The sequence below is a fragment of the Desmodus rotundus genome, chromosome 10, assembly GCF_022682495.2.
Source record: "Desmodus rotundus isolate HL8 chromosome 10, HLdesRot8A.1, whole genome shotgun sequence".
In the NCBI taxonomy this organism is placed as follows: domain Eukaryota; kingdom Metazoa; phylum Chordata; class Mammalia; order Chiroptera; family Phyllostomidae; genus Desmodus; species Desmodus rotundus.
The window spans coordinates 71,715,838-71,737,024 of NC_071396.1; the positions used below are offsets into that span (position 1 = coordinate 71,715,838).

At 39.8% G+C, this 21,187-nt stretch overlaps 1 protein-coding gene across 1 annotated transcript in view; it reads left to right on the top strand.

Moving 5' to 3' along the window:
- The first annotated feature begins 1,657 nt into the window (after positions 1 to 1,657).
- The window catches only part of LPIN2 (lipin 2), an 88,079-nt gene continuing 68,549 nt past the window's right edge, over positions 1,658 to 21,187 (top strand). The window contains exon 1 of the mRNA XM_053912852.2: positions 1,658 to 1,932. The gene's annotated coding sequence lies outside the window, so the exon portion shown is untranslated. The remainder of the gene's footprint in view (positions 1,933 to 21,187) is intronic.

Genomic DNA, 21,187 nt, shown 5'->3' on the forward strand with positions numbered 1-21,187 from the left:
ACAGGAGATAGTGAAAATAGTCTGAGAGAAACATAAAAGTCTAAGTGGGAAAAATGGAAAAAAGGAAAGAAACTGAACACTGACAGTATGTTGTAGGTTCAAGATACTGAGCTAAATTAGGCATTTGATAGGTAATTGTGTGAAATCCTCAAAACAATCCTCTGAGAAAGGCATTACTATTTCCATTTTATTGACGTAGAAACTGAGGATTTGGCTTTTTTCTCTTTAAATCCACTTCTCCGTAGCCGAGTAAAATGCTTTGAAATATGGAGGGAAAATTCTAGTCCTTGTCTTTTGAAAGTTTTATTTTGCTTATGAAATCAGGTGAAAGGCACAGAAGAGGAAAATTCCTAGTGTGCTTAGGCCAATGAAACCACCTGTATCTGTTGGGCTTTGGTTAAGGATGAGGCAAAGTTTGGTTGAATATCAGAGAAAGGCCAAAGGCTCCTTCTGCCGAACCAGCCAAAGGGAGGATTGTGACAGGGAGCAGGTTCCCTCTACCCAGCACAGCCCACTCGCACCACGTTCCACGTGGGCTCACCACACAGGAGCTTTATAGAAATGATTTTTTTCCAATATCCTCAAAGCTATTGGGTTGGCAAAAAAATCTGTTACATTTTTTCTACAAAATAAGACACAGTTTTCATTTTCAACAATAACTTTCTTGATTCAGGTATTTTGAAATATGTTGGCCAACTCCTGCTGTTGGCTTCTAATCAGTAGAGGCCGGGGTGCTGCTAAACATTTTCCAATGCGTAAGACAGCCCCACGGCAAAGAATTATTTGGCCATAATGTCAATAGTACTGAGAAACTTCACAAACCACTTTGACACATTTGATCAGTTACAGCACCTTCTCCATAGACTCCACAAATCTTGGGTGTTTGTGTTTCAGTTGCGCTTTTACCTTTCTTCAACTAATAAAGCATAATATGCCAATATGTTGCATATTTTCTTCCATCTTTGACATTAAAATGGTGGCACAAAAATTCACCAATTTTGATAAGTCTTTTAAAAATGCATGTTGAAATGACATCTGTCACAATACAATCTAACAAAATAGTTTCAAATGACGTTAAAAACAACTAAAGGCTACTAGAGCCAACAGAAAAAACCACAAGGCACCTTTTGGCTAACCCAGTAACACTTATCCATAAGATGCATGAGAGGTAAAATGTTATTTGGAAGTAATATACATGTACTTTCTTTCACTCATAGCTTTTGATAATAGAATAGGCTATAAAAAGAAAAATCAGTGTGCAACAATATTGAGCACTGGTACTCCATTTCCTTAAAAAATATATATTAAAAACGATGTAATAGGATTTGAGAGGTAGAAAGGGGACAGGAGAAAGTAACCAGACAGAAGCGCTACTGGTGATCAAAAGTGGAAAACATTCATGCCCTGTACTTTTTTGCACTTGAATACTATTTATTCTTTTTTGGCAACTGGGCTCTAAGTTCCACGTGACGTGCCCCAGGGTTGCCATGGAGACCAAAAGAAAGTTTATTTTTAGAAAAGTAACGGCTCCCCTTGCTGCAAACACTAGTGCGGTCTAGGCCCACTCCAGCAGCGTAGGAGGTGGGCAGGGGTGTGGGCGCTGGAGACAGCCAGACCCGTAGAAAGGCCGGGAGAAGGCGGCGCAGCGCGACATCACGTGACTGGGCGGGGTCTGCGCGCCGCTCGCCCGGTGTCGCCGCGGCCGCCGCGTTCCATTCATGAGGGGCTGCCGGGTCGCCTGCGGCCCAGGCGTCTCCAGAGGTAGCTGCGGCGGCGGGCGCTGGGGCTTCGCGCGCGCCCCCGGCAGGCCCCGCCTCCCGGGCTGCCCTCGAGGCCGTCCAGCCCAGCGGGTCCTCGCTGCCGCCGTCCAGTCGCCGCCTTGCCTCTGCTGCCCGCGGGTGACGGCGCGGGCCGGGAGCCCAGCCGCTGCAGGTAAGCGGGTGCGGGACCGCGCTGCTCGCGCGGCCGCGGGTCAGCCTCTGCGGCGTGCGCTGTGTCCGTACGCGCGGAGGAGGTGGGGGCCCCAGCTCGCGCAGGGCTGCACTGCCGGAGGACGGCAGCGGGGACAGAGCGGGCCGAGCTGCCCCTCTGCGCGCCCCTCGCTGGCCGCCGCCGTCACGTAGCCGGGCCCGCCGGCGCCGCGGAAGGACGGGCTCGCGGACTGGGCTGGGGGGCGAGCCGGTGGGTGAACAAGAGGGGGGAAGTGAAGGCTGGAAAATTCGGGTGCCTCCGCCGCTGCCCGAGGTGATGGTCAGTTCAGACCCCTTCGCTCGCGCGGGTTTCTGGCGTGGAGGCTCGACCTGAGGCCGAAGTGCGGTCAAGGCGAGAAAAGCGCGGCTGGCGGCCGCGTCTCCATCCCGCCCGGGGCCCTTGGGGAGGGGGCGCGGGCGGCACGTGACCCGAGGTAGGGCCCGGGCTGGGAAGTTGCTGTTATTTTGCGGGGCGGTGCGCCCGCCCGGCGGCTCTACCTCCAGGTTGTGGACCGAGTCCGCAGTGTGAGTAGTTTTTCTGTTCCAGACTCCTTCCCCTAGGTCAGTCTTAATTTGGCTGTAACTTGTAAGAGACCCTTTGTACTAAGGGCTTTTCTCGCAACTTTGAGCCCGGTGGATCACCGTTTTCTTTTGGACAATTTAAGACTGTTCTCACTGAAAATCTAGAGTGACATTTTGAAGGCATGTTTAAGAAACCCAGGACCAGAAAGGTCACCACCCGTGCTTTCGCAAAGTGCTGGAACTCTGAATATTTGGAAATGCTCTGAAGGTTTTTTTTGAACAAGCCACTAGACCAATTTTAAATGCATATTTAGGGAATTTTTATTCCAAACCTGTTTCTTTTATTGTAGTTGAAAAAGAGTCTAGCTAGCCCCCTTTGAAGCTCTTTGCTCAGTAGAGATGCTCGGTAAATGTTACTGTTTATTAAATCTGGCCTGACTAGTACATAATGCTTTGACAATCCACAGCTTTAAAATATAGTTTGAAATATTTGCAAATCATTGAGTGCCACATGATGGTTTCTTTGCTGATGGTCTGTTAATTGTTCTTGGTAGCTTAAAAATGGAAAGTGTGTAGCAGGTGATGTTGAGATGGGGAGTGGCAGAGCCCACAAGCGAGGTGCAGCGGAAGGGCCAGAGTGGGTTAGCCCTTGACGGTCTTTGGGCTGGTCCTCTAGTGTAGCACCCTCACTTTGCCTGAATGGCAGGTCCGCCTCAGGCCATACCTGGCCAGAGTGTGAGAAGTGTGGCCCAAGACCATGCAGGAAAGAGCGTTGGGTAGTATGGATGACTTCTTTTCTCCAGTTAAATGTGTGGTTGAATGTGGTATATCAGACTGAAGTATCTCCATACCCAAAAGTTGGTAGAGATGGCCATAGAATGCTACAAACGAGATGATAGAATCTGTTTTAGCATTTGATGGCACAGTTGAGAACCACGCAAAGCTCTATGTTTAAGAGGAACTGGAAATGGGAGCATGTGAAAACCGTTGAACACTACAGCAAAGCCTCTTGTTAAGAAGCAAATAGGGTCAGCTGGGGCTTTCTGTCCTTTATTGCTACACCACCCTGTATTGTAATTTTTGTTTTACTGACTGGTCTGCACTAGACTAGGAGTCCTCCAAGGCCAGACAGACTCTGCTTGCTGCCGGGTACCAAAGGCAGAACGGACTTTTTGAAGAACCGTGGTAGAGGTCTGCTGAATAACAGTAGAAAGAGGTAGACCGTGTCCTTACCAGTGACCTGAGAGCGGTGGCACTTCGCTGAATGAGTTTACTCAACTTTCCTGTATTGTGAGTTTTGGGTGAATAATCCTGGCAGTGCCAAGCATTAGTGGTGGTAAAAGGTTGAATTAAGCTGATGATCATTACAGTGAACATTTGCAATGTTTAAAATATTAATATTTAGTTTAAATATAGCTTGTTTCTCTTTGTTAACAACTGTTTCCTCTGGGTTATGCTTTTGTATGCATATTTCCTCATATATAGCAGCACAGTAACACTTAGCCTGAAACTGTCTTGTTAGGAGGTAGACTCAGCACCTCCCTTAGGTGCTTAGCAGATTAATGTTTTTCTTTAAGTCTGACTTGTCGGCCCACTTTTATTTTAAACCCTTTCCTTTTTGCTCTGACCCTGTGGCTGTCTGTGTGCGAGTGTGCACGCATACATGTTGACTTGCCTAATCACTAGGTAGTGGCTTGGGACCTTTATTTTGAAAGCCTGATTTTATCAGTTTTATTCTCTTCATTTATAAATAAGTCATTATAAGTGCTTCTGGCTGAGCCTCAGTGTCTTCTGTTCTGTCATTTGCCTTCTTCAGGATGAAACAACTCACTAGCTGTTAGGCAGAATCCTCTATAAATTGTCTTATTAAAACTTTGAAGATATTTATTGCAGGCTAGATAAGCTTTATTGGCTATATCTTGGTAAGAAGGCATTTTTTAAAAACTTAATCTTTATTGTATTTTTTCCCATTATCATTTAATCCCCTTATATCTCCCTCCCCCCAGCAGTCACCATACTGTTGTCCATATCCATACATTCTTTTTCCTTTTTGCTCAATCCCTAAGAATGCATTTGAAAAAGAAGTTTTGGTGGCTTTGCTAGCAATTAGTTGTGCTTTTTCCAATCTACCTTTCCTGCCAGAAGCTTGACTCTTTATTTTAGTAACATACTGTTACTAACACTAAACACTTTACATATATACAGTCCTATACTCTTCAGAAGATGAACATACAAGGGAAGGTTACCCTGGGGTTCAGATGAAGCAGTTAGTTATTCCTCCAAAGTCAACACCAACCTGTGTGTGGTGGGGCCACTCAATCTCTGCAGTCCTCACCCCAAGCAGCTCTGCTCCTAACCAACAGCAGGAACCTCTTGACCCAGAGGTCTGCCCCTGCTCTGAAATCATGCGACTGGATGATTCTGCTCTAAGTTTTTAGTCAATTACAAGTGAAGGAGCCCGGGTAACTGTTGGTTAGAGCGTTGTCCTGATACCCCCAGGTTGAGTGTTCGATCTCTGGCCAGGGCACATGTAAGAAGCAACCTATGAATGCATGAGTGGGTGGGACAATGAGTTGGTATTTCTCTCCCACTCTCTCCCCCACTCCCCCCCCTCAAATTCAATAAATTGAACATACTTTTTAAAGGGAAGGAGAACAAAAAAATTTGTTAGGAGATAAACTGCGCTGCAATGCAAGATAAAGCCTTTAATGTGACTTTTAGGATTAGAATGATGATAAAATAGACATTTTTTTCTTATTTGATTCACTTAACTACAGTTTAGTTTCTTTTTACCTTAAAGCCTTTCAGTGCTAAATTTCAGTGATCCTATTTGTCAGTTTACATTGGTGTTAAAATTGTTACTAAGAAATGAGGAAGAAAGGAGCCAGAAATCATTTTACTTGTAAAACATAACAAAATGGTTACAGTATCAGCTCCTTTTCCTACCTCCATTTTACCTCTGTACAAAGAAGATATGGCTGAAAGGCAAGGAGGTATATGATTATTAGAAGTGGGATCTTTTAGATTATATAGGTCAGCTATATAATTTGGGAGACTACATAAGTATATTAGAAAAGGGAAGGGGGAGCTCCTAGAAAGTGATCTTTTAAAAATCCATTTAGAATGTGGTACATATTTTTGTAACCTTTGATTTTAGAACTTTATTATGTGGTATTATATCTATCTTTAGTGTCATACTTTCAACGCAAACCATTCAGAACAGGTTTTTCTACTACTTTGGAGGAGAAACATTGACTCGCAGAAAAACACACCTTGTGATGTTCAGGTAGCTGGTATATTGCCTTTTTTCTGACTTTTTGGCATATTTGAACAGTTTAGAAAGTCTTTCCTTCTCTAGTTAATCTTATGGACAATATCTGAGTCTATATTGCCTTTATTTCGTTTCCTATCCATATTTTTGTCCAATTCCCCTATCTTAATTTTATTGCTTAGTCATGTGTATACTTGTCTCTGAACTACCTCAAGTTATTTTTTTCAACCATGCAAATTATAAATAAAATTTACTTTAAATTTATAAATTCTAAATTGTTTTCAATCCCTAGCATCTTTTTTATCTTGCTGTTCAGTGTTCAAAATCTACAATGATTTGTTCTCTCCTATTTTAGCAAATCTAAATTTGTCATCTCAGTTCCCTCAATTCAGTTTTCTCCCTACCATCTCCACCTGCCCCATTTAATCATTTTCCTCACTACTCACTTTTCCTTGATTACCTTCAGATATAGAAGTCACACACATGTGTTGATATGTTACTTAGGTGTTCTCTGTTATCACTTTGTGTTTGCTCTCTAGTCATCTGTGACTTTAGCTGTTAATCAGTATTAGAGTAAATAACTACTGTCTTCTTAACTTTCAGGCACTGCCTGGTCAGTTTGCCTCCTTTGCTTTCTGTAAATGTCGAACTAAGGAGGAGTAGGGGAGAGATGGAAGGTGTCAAATGGAAGTAGTAAGAAGCTGGCCTTGAAAGTTTGTCAGATTCTAGTAGGAAAAGTAGGATTTGAGGAGGTGTGGAAGGAATGTGTAAACATAGGCACCTTTGGAGTATGGTCGTGAGGACAGAGGATCTGTTAATTTTAAACGTAGTTATAAAGGTGAAACAGAGGAAGCCATGACTCTGTACGTTGTGCAGAAAGAGCTCAAATAGAGTAAGCTGGAGCAGCTGAGCTGTGAGACCTGTTATTTTCAGTGCGTTGGAAACTTTTTGAAGGTCCTGTATGTTCTCTCCCATTGTTTTGATTTTTAATTTTTATGGTCTCTTAATTTAGTTGAATTTTAAGTAACATTATATGGGGTACAAAGGGGCATGGGTTTGAAAAGATTAAGATACATGATTATTAAAAACTATTATTTCAAAGAGAAAGGGGTACCAGGATCTAGGTTTAAAAATTACTTGGTTTTGATGACTATAACTAAGTAATTATTAGACAAAGAGGAGAAGCTGAGGATGGGAAAAGCATCCTTCAGAAATTCAGAAGTTGGGATTAATGATTTTATTGCGAGAAAAAAGGTAGGCATATGGTACTAAATAACTTCTTTAGTAACTGACTTTCTGAATTCACCTATTTCTGAAATATGATGGGAAGGATAATTAAATATGTTTTTAAATCTATAGTAAGAGGCTTTCTTTCAAATAGGAAGTATCATGATTATAAACAAAGTTCATTGACTAATCTGGAATTGAAATCTACATAAAAGACTTTTTTTATAGGTCTGAATAAACAGTAGGATTAATTGTACAATGACCTGGGGTGATTCTGATTTATTCAGTGCATTATGATGTGGCACTTATTGCTCCTAGCAAGATGGGTGTGTCCAGGTGTTCTAGAGACTGGGTGTATAACTCATTTTACATTGTTTTTTATCCTTACCTGAGGACATTTTTACATTGCTTTTAAAAAGAGAGGAAGTGGGGAGGAGAGAGAGAGAGAGAGAAAGAGAGAGAGAGGGAGAGAAAGAAAGACCAGCAGACACACACACACACACACACACACACACACGCACACGCCGATGTGAAAGAGAAGCAGCGATTGGATGCCTTCCCTTACATGCCCTGACCGGGGATCAAACCTGCAAACCTGCAAACCTGCAACCTTTTGGTTATGGGATGACGCTCCAACCAGTTGAGCCACAGGGGCCAGGTCTTTAACTCATTCTAAAAGAGAAGTGTCCGAATGTGAATAGCCCTTACAAGGCATCTGGGCATAATCTATTCAATATAAAGATATGTTGATAATTTAATTATATCATTCTGTGTTGTTATTAGACAGTAAAACCATCAGGTAGTTAATATGAATTAAGAACTCTGAGTTGGTGCTCTTTCTTTTTAAAGAAAATTTATTTACTTTTAGAGGGGAGGGAGGAAGAGAGGGAGAGGAACATCAATGTGTGAGAGACTGGGTTACCTCTCACATTCTCTCAAATGGGGACCTCGCCCACTACCCAGGCATGTGCCCTGACTGGGAATTGAACCAGCGACCTTTTGGTTCCCAGGCCGGCATTCAGTCCGCTGAGCCACACCAGCCAGGGTGTTGCTCTTTGAATTTTCTTATGGTACTTTCCCCAACAGTTGAGTCTGTAAATTTTTGATTTTCGTAAAGTGATGTGCCCTTCTTCTGAGCCAACATAATCAAGCAATGTTTGGGTTTACTGAAGAACTATAAGGAATGTACTTTTTGTTTCTTTTGGGATTCTGCGTGTGATTATTTTTTAAAGAGACTCTTAATCTTTAAAGTGTTAACCGATGCCTACTTTTTAGGAACACTGAATGTTTCTAGAAGATGTTTAATGTTTGCAACAGATTGTCATCATTACAGTTACATGATTGAACATCTTTGGGCGAGGCATTGTGCTTTACATAAATTATCTCTTGAAGAGTTACAACAGCCCCGCAGGGTAGAGATAATAGCTTCATTTACTAGGTGAGGACAGAAGCTAAAAGAGATTTGCCAGAGGCATACAGCTGTGTGGTGGCACTGACCTCATATCAGTGCCCCTGTTCCTATGCTACCACATTTACAGGGATATAAGAATTCTCCTGCATCTATTTGACATGCTTAAATCAATTTCAGGGTTTTATTTTGACTTTATTAGGTAGAACTGGAGGACTCATTCTTAATGTCAGCATCTATAAACTGCTAATAGGAAAGCGCCAGCTGCATAGGAGCCTTGGATTTCTCTGAATCATTTGTGTATGCAAATCCAACGGTGACAGGGAGAAAAATACCAGTCAAGAATACAGCTCCACAGGCCTACTTGGTGCTTGCTGTGGAAAGAGTGAAGCTGAGGTTCCTCTGTCTGCCTTCCATGATGCAAGCACATCACTGCTAAGTGGGGACTGAGTGTCAAAACTCTAAGTATTTCTGTTGGCCTCAGCCTGAGAGGAAATTGATTCTGTTTAGTGTTGAGAAGGAGAAATGGACTCAGCTGGACTTTTTCCGACATGGTATGTCGGTATCCAACATGATACCTTCTTCAAGGATTTTCCCTGGGTTACATGAGGCTGGACTGTGTGTAGACCATTTCCGAGTTGGAGGGAGCTTCTAGCCTCTTATCCATTCAAGAACCTTTGTCCCATCGTGTTGTGGGTAGCCAGCAGAAACCCCTAATAGTTTGAGTTTTTGAACAGATTTATTTTTCGAACCAGTGCTTTCCTCATTGTATCATCGACTCAACTTGGTAACTATGTGTATAGATAACGTTCTCTCTAATAAAGTTTTAATTGTGTTTTACTCACTGTAATTGAATAAATAAATGATTTGGTATTTAACGACTCTTCAATACAGAAGGACTTCTCACTTAAACAGAAATACATTCATAGATACCTTTAGGAATTCCCAAATTTATGAGTACACTTTTGGTATATAGTTTATTCATTTGTATCATCTGTAATATGGAAATAACAGTAACTACTGATAGGCTGATTTTGAGTATTAGATGAGGTTGTGTATTAAACCAGAGCCACCAGCTGCCCAGAGATTCAGTCAGGACAGCATGCTAGGAGCTTTAACCTCTTGAGACAGTATGGAAGAGGCAGAGGAGCAAAGGATAAAAAGATGAATAGAACATCCATCTTGTCCTGAAATAGATTAAAGTCTTATAGGTTGAATTAAGTCTACTTCTACATAAAGCAGACTTTCATAATAAAACTGCAGGAGTAAGGGACTGAGAAGGGAGTACTACGTGAGTGATTGAACATAAGTCACAGAAAATATCTTGGAGAGAGCTTCTGTAATACTAGTGTGAGAATATGTTTATAGTCAAAAGGTGTTTATGTCTGAATAAAAATGACTGCTTCGTGTGTTTGCTTAAAATTGTTATCTTGACACCCAGAATTTTTATTTCTATAGTGTCAAGATAGAAAAATACACTTTTATAAGTAATATTTTATATAACTTTTATACACTACATATTTATAAATTTCAGCCTTGTAAATTTTGCCATCAAAATTCACCTCTGTGAATTTTGTTGTCCAGGCCTGTAGGTGGAGCCTTATCTTCAGAAAGCAGAGCCGTCTGCTATACCTACTAGAGACAGGGTGGGGCAAAAAAGTAGGTTTACAGTTGGGAGTACATCAGTTTATTCTTGTATTATTATTTATTAATTAGTGTATTTCTTTCTGTACAAAGAACTGTAAGCCTACTTTTGCACCAGCCTGCATAGTGCAGGTGAATGCGTAACTGGAAGAAAAATTCTGCTCATGAAGTTGCTAAGTAATTAATATTTTTATATAAAATCTAATAACTGATTTTTATAAGAATTTACTTAGATTATAAAACTGTATGAAATTTTATTCTCTCTTTGAAAAACACTAATATACCCAAATTACGGTACGTGATTTTTTTTATCTTCTGAATGCTCCCTAAATCTTTTGCTAGTATTCTTGCCATAGAATGGAAAGGGGCTTTTGTGTTAGGACATTTTCTTATGCCAGGTGAATGAACTAGATAATTTATATGAATTTTGCTGTATTTAAATTTCCTGGTTCATTTCTTTTTGTCTTGTTAATGAGACATCCCTAAAGCTCAAATGGACGACAGATATTGATGCTAAAAAGTTGGAAAAGAGCTTTTCCTAATTAAAAGCAAAACCAAACCAAACCCACAGTGCTTGTGTTTTCTTGGTGTTTATTTTTTCTTAGTAGTTTTCCTTCCTGTAAATTTGATTTTTTTTTCATAAGGCTGTATCATATAGTAGTTTTATTTATCTTTAAAATGTTTAAGTATATTACTTTTATATATAGTTTAAAAATCCAAACAGTGCTTTGAGGTATATGATGAAAAGCACCAGTCTGTTCCTCACTGCTGATTACTGCTTATTAAAAGCAACTTGTTTCAACTTTTTTACTTATTTCTTGTGGGATTTAAGTCCATGTTTGTATGTTTATACTATTGCAGCTTATTTTTTTAATTTTAGACATTGTCTATGGATTTCCTACTATGCAAGGTGAAGATTCATCTCTTATATAATCCTCCTAATGTTTCCTTCTATCTTCTCAATACAATTGTAACATCATTTTTTATTTTCTCAGTATTCGTTGTTTATATTTTCATGACTAACATTGTTCAAAACAAGCATGTGCAATGATTTTGTTTCTTTACTGGTTCAAATTTTTGTTTTCTCTGGATTTAATTGTTGTGTTGGCTGATGTTTCTCAGTACAATCGCTAATTCAGCCCCCATTTTCTGACAGAGCTAACAAACTCAGTGCAGCCAGCACCTCACCTGGATCCCATTACTTTCTCCTCTGTTGCGTCCTGTTTTCTAGACAGTCTCTCAGCGCGCTTCCTCATTTTGGTGAGCACATACCCCTGTAGGTTTTTGAGAAGGGGAATCGTAGGAGGTCATGTCTGTGAGAAACCTTACATGTCTGAAAGTTTATTCTAACCTAGTATTTGATTAGTAGGCTGGCTATAGAATGCTAGAATGAAAATAGTTTTCCTTTCCATTTTTGAAGTTACTTTTGAGGAATTGCTTTTTTGAGAAGTCCCAAGCTTTTAAATTTGTTTCTTTACTCCCCTCTCTTTCTATCCTTTCCCATCCTTTCAATTTTTTTTTTTGTAGCATCTTTACTATCTTTTTAAAAAAGTCTTCTCCTTACTTTCTCATCACTTGATGAATTACCTTCATTTGTGCTTTGCAGTATTGGTCCCTGGACCATTCATGGTCAGGGAGTGACAGGAACATCTGGGAAGTACCCTCCTCACTTGGCTTCCTGGTGAACCTGCAGTTCTGGGCCTGTTTTGTACACTTGCTCCTGAGTAGGAGGCAGACATGTTAACAGTCTCAAAAAGTTACAAGGGCATAAAAACAGAGGAAATGTATTGGGTTGGCCAAAAATTTGTTTAGTTTTTTCCATACAATAGCTGTAGTAGTGCTTAGTTGTCTTTAACTTAATTTGAAACAATTTTGTTAGATTGTATTGTGACAGCTGTCATTTCAGTGTGCATTTTTTAAAAAATTTATCAAAATTGGTGAATTTTTATGGGGCTATTTTAATATTGAAGGTAGAAGATATGCAACATTTTCAGAGTATTATGCTTTATTATTTCAAGAAAGGTAAAAATGTAACTGAAATGCAAAACAAGATGTGTGCAGTATATGGAGAAGGTGCTGTAAGTGATCAAACGTGTCAGGACTGGTTTGGAAAGTTCCTTGGTACTGTTGACATTTTGGCCAAATAATTCTTCGCTGTGGGGCTGTCTTATGCATTGGAAGATGTTTAGCAGTACCCCTGGCTTCTACCCACTAGAAGCCAGTAGCAGGAGATGCCCGACATACTCAAAATTTCCAAATCAATAAAGTTATTGGTTCAAATGAAAAATGTGTCTGTTATTTTATGGGGGAAAAAGTAGGACTCTTTGGCCCACTCAGTAGTATGTAGGTGCTTCTCATGCCCGGTGAAGCCTTATCCCACAAGCAGACCATCTGCAGCTATGTGTTCTCATGGACAGTTTGTGAAGTGGTGCGCTGGGATTCTGTACCTCTGATTGAGAGCATGATGTGTTTTGTGTAGCCCTGCACACGCGAAGGCTTCTTAATCCTTTGCCTTTAAAGAAACCGCAGAAGCTCTATTATTGTCTATCGGCATCTTTCGGTCCTGAGTAACCACAAAAGTGCAGTACCTCTCCATCCTTTGTGCTGGGCACTTGATGGAAATTTTCAGTTTGGAAAATCATGTTTATGACCTTGGGAAATTTTCTTGTAGTTCTCTTTTTTTTTTTTTCCTCCCCCATACATCCATTAACATAGGCTTTTATTTGAGCACTTCCTGACTTTCTGGTCTTCCTTTTTTTCTCTCTCCATTTTTCGCCTTTCAAAAACTTGACATCTTTCATTTCCTCCTTGTACCATTCTCTTGGTATTTGTGAGTTACCCCTTTTATATTTCTTTGCTGTTATTATGTTAGTGTATTAGTTTGCTAGAGCTGCTGGATCAAAGTACCACACACTGGCATAAACAACTGAAATTGTCACAGTTCTGGTGGCTAGAAGTCTGAGATCAAGGTGCCAGAAGGGTTGGTTCCTTTTGAGGGCTGTCAGGGATAATCATTCCATGCCTCTCTCCTAGCTCCTCTTAGCTGGCAGTCTTCAGTGTGTCTCGGTCTGTAGATGCAGTACCCTGATCTCTACCTTCATGTTCACATGGCTTTCTCCATGTGTGTATGTATGTCCTGTCTCTGTCCAGATTTCTTCATGTATGAGGAAGCTTAGGGCCCATCCTAATGACCTCATTTTTAACTTTGTTATCTCCGTAAAGATCTTGTTTCTAAATAAGGTCACATTTTGAGGTATTGAGGGTTAGAGCTTCAACTCACCACTTGGGGATACACTCTGTGAGGGTTTTTTTAAGCTCACCGCGTAGGGATACATTCAGTTCATAACAGTGATGGTTGCTTTTAAACAATGATTTTTTAAAAGATTTTATTTATTTATTTTTAGAGAGAGGGGAAGGGAGAGATAGAAGGAGAGAAATATCAGTGTGTGGTTGCCTCTCACACATCCCCTACTGGGCACCTGGCCTGCAACCCAGGCATGAGCCCTGACTGGGAATCAAACCAGCGACCCTTTGGTTCTCAGGTCGGCACTAAATCCACTGAGCCAGGGCTCATAACAGTGAATTTTATGAGAAGTGTGTCACATCCTCTGTACTTAACAGAATGTCTAGTTATAAAGTATTTTCAAAGATGCTATAGTCACATTTATCTTCACTGAAGATCAGAAAGCACCTCTTGGGAAGTAATTTTAAAATTATAACTGGAGATTTTTGTTCAGACTTTTGTGTCACTGTGAAAATTTCTTCTGGTTTCCTGAATGTTTAACTTACTACCTGAGTCATTTCATTTTCTACTCTTGCTTTGTTTCTGAAGTAATTTGAAGGTTGTAAAAATGAAAGAATAGCAGCTGTGTCTTGTGAGAAAGTAAATCCGAAGTGTATGTGTGAACATGGTCAGCCAGGTTCTGATGCTCTGTCTTCCTTGTTAATTATACCCTATTTCTTTTTCAGATGTGAGCATTTCTGGAGTTTGTTCATTGGTTTTTTTAAATTTTTTCATACATTTCCTTGTTTTTGACTCCCTAAGCCCTTTACCTAGTAGCCTCCTCTTGCCCTTCTTTCCTTACTTTCTTACAGCATCACTCTTTTTTAATTTCCTTCATAATAGTTATCCCAGTCTAGAATTTTATTTTTTGTTTCCGCTACTAGAATGTAAGTGCTATGAGAGCAGGTACCTTGTCAGGCAAGTTCACTACTTGATCCTAGCTCACACTAGAATAGTTCCTGACACATCAAAGTAGATGCTGCTTTTCAGCAGATCAGTGAGTGAAACAAGCTTTCTTTTTCAGAATTCAAATGTTGCTTCACTGACCTGTTATTGTTCTTGGAAGTCCTGTCTTGTTGAAATAGCAAAGGGCTTATGATTACACACAAGGGCAGCCCTGGCTGGTGTGGCTCAGTGGTTGAGTCCTGGCCTGTGAAGCGATGGGTCACCAGTTTGATTCCCAGTCTAGGGCAGATGCCTGGGTTGGGGCCCACCTCCTCAGTAGAGGGTGCATGAGAGACAACAATCACAAATTGATGTTTCTCTCTTATTCTCCCTCCCTTACCGCCTCTAAAAAAAATAAAATAAAAGTATACAAGCACAGCCTTACCTGGCATTTGTTTTGCAAAGCTGCATACATTTAGGACATAGCACAAACTAGAATGATGGGTGACGCTGATGGCAATGTTGCAGTTGGCCTCCATCTCCATAGCCTCTGCCTTTATTCACCCAAATAAATGTCCTCCCAGAGCCAGGAAAGGGAGGTCCCCTCCTAATAGTTCTGAAAAGTTCTACTGGGGCCAGTAGGCACTGCAAAATAAAGCAAGGCATGAAATTTGAGTTGTAGTTTATTTGGCACTGGTAGAAGACTCTCATCCATCTTCACAGCCTTTCTATGTTTCCCCAGGACCCTCTGCAGACACCTGCATGGGATGCTTGTAGTTGTGAGTGGTACCTGCCTGGCTGTACAGGAGTTCACATCCTGCTTCTTATCTTCATGGTTGTCATGTTCTATTTAACTGAGACAGATGGACCCAGGCAGCTCTAAAGAGGAATGGAGAAGTGGTGAAGTTGTGCTTCCTGATCTAAAAGACTTCCCTTTGGGAAACTAGGGGACTGCATTCCTGAGAGTTAAATACAAGAGAGAGGGGAGGTATTTGAGAAAATTGAGTGTGTGTTATGGGGATTGAGGAATTCTCCTGGTCACTTTTATGATATCAGTTCAGTAAACTGATGGATTGGTACTTGTTCTTTTTTTTCTTGTTTGTCTTGAATTGGTGTACTACTGGTAATCAGGGAAGATCCTCCTCTTCTCCTACAGGAGTCATTATAATATAATTGGTTCAGTATGTGGTTGGTCAGAGTGTTTATGTAGAATTATGGCACTGTCCTGATTTCATCCTGGCACACTGAAGGGCTGTAGGCACAATGGCTTGGTATTCTAATGGTGTTCCAGAGGCGATTGCTATAGCTTATGTCTCACTAATATTTCTTTGAATTTCCATTAGATTTAGAAAAATACAAGCCTCCAAAAGTGAAGTGTACATATTCATGAAGTGTTGAATCTAGCACCTCTTACTCAAATGTTTATAGTCAGCTTTGGAAGTCCTAGTAGATTTAGAGAACTTGGTGTCTGTGGCAAGGTCTCCATAAAACCAAATAATTCTTTCTGTGTGTGATGGTGAGGAGGGGGGAAAGGGGATGGGGTTCTGTTGTCCTGGGATATACGAGGTCTGTCTGGAAAAAGTCCAGCCATTGCAAATATAACCAGAATGGTTTGTGCAATATTGATGTAACCTGGCAGCCAAGGAAAGGGGACTGGAATATGCATGTGTGAACAATGGTGACTCCACTGTACTAGTCAGTAAATGGCATAGACACCATTGACTGAGCATGTGGACTGTGCCGCCCTTGCATTCAAAATGAGCGAGTATAGCAATGGATCTGCATCAAATTTTGTGTTAAGCTTGAACATTCCTCTGTGGAAACTATTCAGATGATTCAGAAGGCTTTTGGGTATAATGTAATGAGTGCAGCACAAATAAAAGTGTGGCACAAATGCTTCAAAGATGGTTGAGAATTAGTTGAAAGTGATCCACGTTCTGGAAGGTCTGCAACAAGCAGAACACCTGAGAATGTTGAACATGTACTGGCTGCAATCAACAAAGGCTTCTGGCTTTTCCCAAAACGAAAATCACCTTTGAAAGGGAAGAGATTTCAGACTGTCGATGGCATTCAGGAAAATAAGATAGGGCAGCTGATGGCAATTTCAACAAAGGATTTTGCCAGACTGTTTTGAACAGTGGAAGAGATGCTGGGAAAACTGTGTGAGGTCCCAAGGTGTGCCTACTTTGAAGGGGACTGAGGTGTCATTGTCCTATGTACAATGTTTCTTGTATCTTGTATCTTCTTCAATAAATATCTCTATTTTTCATAGTACATGGCTGGATACCTTCTGGACGGACCTCATATATATATTTGATAGATAGACAGCTACATACATACATACATACAGTCCTGGGATATGAGCAAATAGTCGATTCTTTCCCATGGCCTCACAGTGCTTATTGAGATGGGGCGATGGGTGATAATTGATGGATGTTATTCATGATGAAAAATATTATTATTTAAATAACAAGTACAACATATTAATCTAATGTTTACCCATGAGATCCAATTACCTCAAGTTTTTTAGTTTAGTTTTTTTTTTAAGATTTTATTTATTTATTTTCGGAGAAGGGAAGGGAGGGAGAAAGAAAGGGAAAGAAACATAAATGTGTTGTTGCCTCTTGCAGTTGTGATGATGACCAGTCCTAGGGCTAATAGTGCAGGACTGATAATTCTCAAGAAGGCTTAAAAGAACTCTTAAATTTTCTCTCTTTAGAACACAGGTTTTTTTGCCTGTGTTCATCTGTGAGACACCTCTGTGACATAGGCCTTAAAGCTGTTTAGTACATTGTTTTTTAATGAAAAGAAGGGAATTAAAATTTATTAAGTATCTAGTAGTTTACTGGTGCTAACTTCATTGGACCCTGAAAGCACCCTTCCCTAGTAGGTATTATGACTCAGGCTCTATGGAGCGGTCATATGAAGCTCAGGTCAAACTGAAGCTCAGAAAGGTTAAGTGCTGAGGATATTTAGTAAGTTACAGAGCTGTACTTTAAAACTTCATCTGTCTAAATTAAAAACCAAGCAATGTGCCTGACTGGCATGCCCCTAACATTTGTGAGGGTGCAGCCAGAACAGACATGCAAATACAGAGCCACATACATACCAGTGGTTCTCAACTGGATGAAGTTTTGCCCCCAGGGACACTCAGAAATGACTGGAGACATTTTTGGTTGTCACAACTTATTTAAGTCTTTTGTCACTATTACATTTGGGTTGTTTGTCTCTTTATTGTTGAATTCTAGAAATTCTTTTAATATTCTGGATATTAAGCTCTAATGAGAATATGATTTGGAAACATTTGCCCCCATTCTGTACACTGCCTTTTTAAAAAAAGGATTTTATTTACTTAATTGTAGAGAGAGGGTGAGGGATGGAGAAAGAGAGAGGGAGAGAAACATCAACGTGTGGTTGCCTCTCACACACCTCCTACTGGGGACCTGGCCCAGAACCCAGGCGTTGTGTTCTGACTGGGGATTGAACAAGCGACCCTTTGATTCTCTGGCCAGCACTCAATCCACTGAGACACACCAGCTAGGGCTGTAGATTGTCTTTTTACTTTCTTGATAATATCCTTTGGTGCAAAAAAAAAAAAAAATTGTTTTAAATTTTGATGGAATCCAGTTTATCTGCCTTTTCTTTTTGTTACTCATACCTTGGTGTCATACCTAAAAATCATTTGCCAAATCACAAGTTATGAATATTTACTCCCATATTTTCTTCTAAGAGTTTTATGCTTTTAGTACTATATTTAGGTCATTGATCCATTTCAGTTTATTTTGCTATATGATGTGAGGTAGGGATCCAACTTCATTCTTTTATATGTGGAAATCCAGCTGTCTCAGCACATTCCCCATTGAATGGACTTGGTACTGTTGTCAAAAATCACTTGGCCATTAATGTTTGGGTTTATTTCTGGACTCTCAATTCTATTCCATTGGTCTGTATGTCTGTTTTTATGCCAGTACCACACTGTGTTGATTACTATACCTTTGTAATAAGTTTTGAAATCAGAAACTTTCAAGACGATTTGGCTCCTCTCATTTCCATATCAATGTTAAAATTGACTTTCTGTTTTTGTAAAAAATATGTGTTCGGATTTTGATAGGGATTGCTTCGAATCTGTAGATTGGTTTGGTAGTATTGACATCTTAACAATATTGTCTTTTTACTGTTGAACATGAGACATCTTTCTATTAAGTCATTTTCAGTTTTTTTCAGCAATGTTTTATAATTTAAAACATGCAAGTTTTCACCTTCTTGCTTAAATTTACTCCTAGATATTTTATTCTTTTAGATTTATTATATTTGAGATTTTAAAAATACCTAAGCACATTAAATCTGACTTCCAACCTTAGTGAGTCCTACAAGGGCTATGGAAAACAGCTAGAGGTTTGAAACTATGTGGATTAGCTTTTGAACCTGGCTTTGGCACTTTTAAAAACTAGCTGGTAACTTTGGATATAGCACATAATCTCTCTGAGCCTCTGTTGAAAAGTAAATTAAGTTATTCTCATAGCAACATATTTTAGCTGTTTTTGCTGTTCCTTTCAGGAAGAATGCAAATGAATCTGCACACAAGAATATGAAATGCCACATGTTCTGATGGGGAAGGAAGAGTGATGGAGATTAGTCAGGTTGAGAAACATGGAGGTTTGAAAAAGAAACAGTTGGAAGAGCAAGCTGACCACAGAAACATTGCGAAGTTGCCACATTCCATTGGTCCATTTAAGGCTACAGATCAATAACTTATACTCTCACCCATCTGTTTTATTTGGATGACTCTTAGCACTCATGATGATTCTTTATTAAAATGATAATCCCGACTTCTCGGTCGGTATTTTCTTTAATCCTACTAATATGATAGCAAGCAAACTGTAAATTAAACACCAATAATAGGATTAAACGCAAAGGCTCTGAACTCAGGTCTCAGTTTATATCCTGGCTTCTCCGTGTAGCAGCTGTAAGACCTGAGTAGGCCCTCACTGTTGATGACAGTTACATATTTGGGGTGTCAATTGTGTATGTCCTTTGTACACTTACCTCTTGATATCCTACTGTATTATTATTTGTATGAGTTTTATACTTGAATTTTTACATGTTCCCCAAGAAACTACAGCCAAGGAAACGCTGATTTCCTGGTTCCTGAGCACTTAACACTACAGTCACAGTTCATTTATGTAGATGGAAGGAGATAGCAGGAAGGAGAATATCAACTAATTACCAATATTTTGAAAATAAAAAAGTTGTAAGTAGCTGTTTGAAAGAGGTAAAATCACAGCAACAAAATAATTAACCATCACCGGTTTTTTTAATGGTCCAGAAAATTTTTAGTTAGAAATGTTATGCAGAACCAGCTTGTAGAATGGGGAAGTTCCTCTTAAGAGTCAAAGAGTGTGATCTCGTAAATTGTGGTAATTTTTACTTATTTTTCTTTGGGTTGTGTTAATGACATCATCAACTCTTGCTCACTTCATTTGTTGTAGTTTTTTCTGGCTCTCTCAAGCTCTCTCACTCCTGACCTGGAACGGAGAAACCCAACAGTGTGCTTCCTGAAGTACCTTTACTCACTCAGTGTTGTGATACGCTGGTGCACTCCTGTTAGTTGTGAGTGTATAGCAAAAAATCTTTCAAATTTGATAATATGACTTGCATTTTAACAGGATTTCTTGAGTGTGAACAAAATGGGGCAACAAAGCCCTAGTACATAAAATTGCTTGTATACTTAGGATGTCACTCCTGAGTGTCACTGTGGGAACAGGACCATTGCAAACTGCTATTCAGGGGGTGAAATGATTGAGGAAGAGACAAACATTTAAAAAGAAACAGATGCTTTAACGGGACACAGAAATACACACACACCCAGAGAGGCAGCTGCCATGTGGGTTCTGAGCAGGGCAGAGGGTTTCCCACTTCTTTTGGTTTATTGTATTGGAATGTCCAGGATTTGTGACATGTCAAACTACGATTCTTTTGATCCTTGATTGGACTGCTTAGCTTTACCCTCTTAATGATCAAACAGATAAGCTTGACTGCTACAGCCAAACTGTTCTCTCATTTTTTTTCCCTCTGATCTCAAAATATTTGGGTGAAAGTTTGACCTAGAATGTTAATGTCAGAAGGGTTAGATCTCAGAGGATGTTTAGGCCCCAACTCCTTAGACTGGGATATGTACACTGAGGATAATCTAGGCCATATAGTAAATATTGTGCATTAACCCTTGAATTTTGACCAGTGAATCTTTTTTTTTTCTTTTTTCTTTTTCAAAGTAAGAAATGGACACATCAGAGCAGAATGCAGAATATGTTGAATTTTTAAGATAAAATCTAAGTCTTCAAGAAGATTATCTTTGTGAGTGTCACTTTAAGCTGGGCCTTCTGACCTTGGGAGACCCTTTTTTTCTCCTTTGTTCCTGGAAAGACTTGTTTGTATTTGATTATTCATTCATTCAGAGTACAAATAAAATAGTCACTAGCTGTGCACTTTAGCATTTTGGGATTGTGTGAGGATATAATGAAACACTGGAACTTGAGTAAACTACATAGTCATTTGCCAATAAACAGTTAAGCTACAAATGTTTGAGAAACTCGGTGGCATCAGGAGGAGTTTTCTCTTGGTTTTGAAAAAGCATATCGGTCACTTTTGGATTGTTTTCATAGGTAAACAGTGTATTTTAAGTAGTTCCAAATATGGGAAGGAAAACTTCATATGCTTTAGTGTATTACAGATGATAGGAGCCATCGGGCTCAAAGAACACTGTTTCAGGTGGGCTTTGGTCCTTTTGTGTGGGCGTCTTTCACATGTGAGTGGCCTTGAAAATGCAGCAAGGCACTTGAGTTAATTCCTTCAGTATAGAGTAATTATGGTGATTATGAATTCTTTATAAATGAGGTTTTAAAAATATTTTCATTGTGATTTTTTAAACTACTCAAAAGTTTATTTTTTTAACTTCATTGGTAATTCAGTAGAAATGC